The sequence below is a fragment of the Gavialis gangeticus genome, unplaced genomic scaffold (assembly GCF_001723915.1).
Source record: "Gavialis gangeticus isolate Ggan-Ray unplaced genomic scaffold, GavGan_comp1, whole genome shotgun sequence".
In the NCBI taxonomy this organism is placed as follows: domain Eukaryota; kingdom Metazoa; phylum Chordata; order Crocodylia; family Gavialidae; genus Gavialis; species Gavialis gangeticus.
The window spans coordinates 44,321,259-44,324,386 of NW_017728997.1; the positions used below are offsets into that span (position 1 = coordinate 44,321,259).

The 3,128-nt window shown below is 43.3% G+C and overlaps 1 protein-coding gene and 1 long non-coding RNA gene across 2 annotated transcripts in view; one reads left to right on the forward strand and one right to left on the reverse strand.

Annotated features, from left to right (window-relative positions):
• The window catches only part of IARS (isoleucyl-tRNA synthetase), a 319,713-nt gene that overhangs the window by 186,882 nt on the left and 129,703 nt on the right, over positions 1 to 3,128 (reverse strand). The gene's annotated exons all lie outside the window — the stretch shown is intronic.
• LOC109289164 overlaps positions 1 to 3,128 on the forward strand; it is a 25,645-nt gene that overhangs the window by 234 nt on the left and 22,283 nt on the right. The window lies entirely within an intron of this gene.

Sequence of the window (3,128 nt, forward strand, 5' to 3'; positions counted from 1 at the left end):
CAGCCCCCCAACCCCCATGTCCTGGGGGGGAGGGGGCGGGGAGGAAGGAAAAGGTTGTGCCAGGCTGTTCCCACCGGGCCTGCCCCGTGCTGCACTTACGGCAGGTGGCTGTGGCTCTGGGAGCGGGGGTTGGAAGGGCTATGGCTCCCCTCCATGGCCTTGCTCACAGCACCACCACCAGCTGGCCCGATAACAGCCTGGCAGGAACAGCGCACAGCCCATCCCGCCCCACCCCGTGGGCAGATCTGGGGGCACATGCACCCCCATGCCCTCCAGGGCTGCATCTCCCCCCTCCTCATGTCCCTGGACAAGGCACTTGTAGCTCCATCCCCTGCCCACATCAGCTGTGCTCCCTCCCTCACCGCTGCTGGGGGGAGGGGCAGTTTGAGGCCACAGTGGTGAGGGAGTGGGGGCTAGGGCTGGGACCTCAATCTGTCCCCGCCACAGCCCTTTCCCTTCCCCTCCCCACAGACTTACCTGCTTGGGGGGGTTTACATCTCAAGTTCCTTTTAAATTCCAAAAGTGATCTCCAACCTAAAAAGGTTGGAGACCACTGGCACAGAGGGAACCCACTTTACAACGTAACAAATAGGGGGGATATATTCCAAGACCTTGACTGTACTGACTCCCAGATCCATTTCTACCACTTTTACAAGACAATTTTGGTGCTCACCAACAGCAGACCATACATACAAGCACAGGGCACTATCAATGAGGATGGTAACTACAGAAACACATCGCAGACAATAAGCGAGGAGCACAGACCCACACAGGAGACTATACTTTGGTGTGCATCATTCCCACAATGCACCACAAAGCAGCTGACTGTGGGCTTCCACCACACCGATCACTTAAGAGTGAATTTACCTTGCATAGAATACATTTTTGGTAGCACTTAACTTGTTCTTTCAGTATGTAATTTTGTCTTTTTTTTTTAAGCTTTCCTATCAGTCTCCAAAAGTCACCTTCCATGACCTCATTTATAGTTTCTTATTTGTAATAGGAATATAAGTAACTCTGGCTGAAACAACTTAAAGAAACTTAGCATTTACGTTTTTATTTGTTATTAACTTGCTTGCACTGAAATTTTGAATTTTAAGCAGGCTCTAACTATTACTTTAGAGCTGGGACTTACTGCTGATACACTTCATGGTGACCTTAACAAACCCTCTCTTCACTCACCAGTGAAAACCATATTAAGAACATTAGCATTTTACCAACTAACATGGAAAACTTCTTTTAACAGTGCTTTTAAACTAGTTTCCATTTTTTAGAAGTTGTTAGACACCACAATTAGCTGAAATTTATGAGTGTTATTTACCATGGCTAGGAGCTAAAATAATCCTTTGGAAACATTAAAATTCTAAGGGTTTTCATTTTCTTCTTCAAAATATAAACAAAAGAATTAAAGTCTCCTTGCCCCATTGTTTCCCTCCCCCATCCCTACCCCTATGGTTACACCTCCAGGAAAGCTTAAATCATTTAGAAATAGTCTCTTTCCTTGGCCTACAAAAAGACATAAACATTTTCCTTTTTGTAGGGAAAATGTCATTGCCCAGTGCTGATTTCCAGCGTAACACGAGAAAGCAATTTATATTCAATGGATAATATTAACTTATAGCAAAAGCATGTTACCCTGTTGGGTCAATAGCATGTAAGTGCAAAAGATAGAACAAAATAAAAGAAGGACTGTAACCTATGGACTGACGCACAATAGGAATTCATCCCTATAGTACTTAGCAAATAAATAAGGAAATGTGTTTGCTCTTAAAGAAAACTTCACTTTTTAATGACTTGGATATAACAACACCACCTTGGTACACTGTACATATATCGCAAAGCTTATCAACTGAAATGGATGAAAACACCTACAACTATGTCAACGGAAACAAATAAGCAAAAATCTTCCCGATCACCCATCATACTCCTAAATTGGAACCCTATCCCTTTTATTTGGCTTCAACAGAATTGACTGGCTACCTCAGATTTTTTCATGTCAGAAAATACCAAGAGCATCGTCTATTTCAATCTTTTATTTTTGATATTGGACACTAAATATTCCAAACATACCATAACACTATTTGTCCTTCATGCTGTAACTAGCAGCAGCTACGTTGAGTTAAAACTCTTAAGCTTTCTGCCTGGCCTTCTAGCCACATACTCTTGCAATTACATAAAGGAAAAGGCCACTAACTACAGTTTAACCAGGAAAAAAAAATCAAAATTGACCCTGTAGAAAACTGCTCTACTGTTCCATTCACAAAAAACACCCAGATCCACCTACTCATTATCTTAGCTTTAATCAGAAGGTCAATGACCTTTTCCCTGCTCTTGCTAGTGTCTTGGGAGGGAAAGACAGACTGATGTCAGTTCTTCATAATCTGTCCTTAAAAGGACAGATAAATAAGGCCTCATTCATTTATTTCCTTCCCCTCCATCCTGCAGCAGTAGGAGATGGATCACTTGTCTTTGGTGTCCCTCTAAATCTCTGTTCAGCAGATCATCAGCGTCAAGTCTTGTTCACACAACTCCCTAAGCCATCCTTCCATCCATATTTCTCACCAGAGTTCAGCAATATACAACACATGGGCCAGATCCAACCAACAAAGCTATTAGATCTGGCCTGCAGACATGGGGCTTCAGCAGTGAAAAAGGGCACATTGCCTGTGCTGCAGCTGGAAGAAGTTGCTTCATTCTGGCCCACAGGCTGGAAAGGCTGCCAACCACTGCCTTAAGCTAACCTGTGTCTTTGAGGTCACAAAAAAAATATTGTGAAAGTTGGCTAAAATTGCTAATGTTGAAGATTAAGGCCTATGTATACCATTTACTAAGCTACGGTACAGTCAGATGCAAAACATCTATACTTACCTCTGGTATAGTTCTATATCTTTGTACCAGAGCTAAGTTAGCCCTTCTATAGGTTTATGCCAATGTATATGCCCTGACTTGAATACATTAGCACCGCTCTTGCTGCATGCTCCCTTAACATCTTTCAAAAGAGGCCAGCCACAAAGAGAACATTATACTGTAAAATCTCTGCTATCTAGTATTTAACTAACTGAAATACTCCATTAATTGGAGTTTCCAGCAAGCCAGATGGACATGGTTGGGGGGGGGGGGGGGGGGGG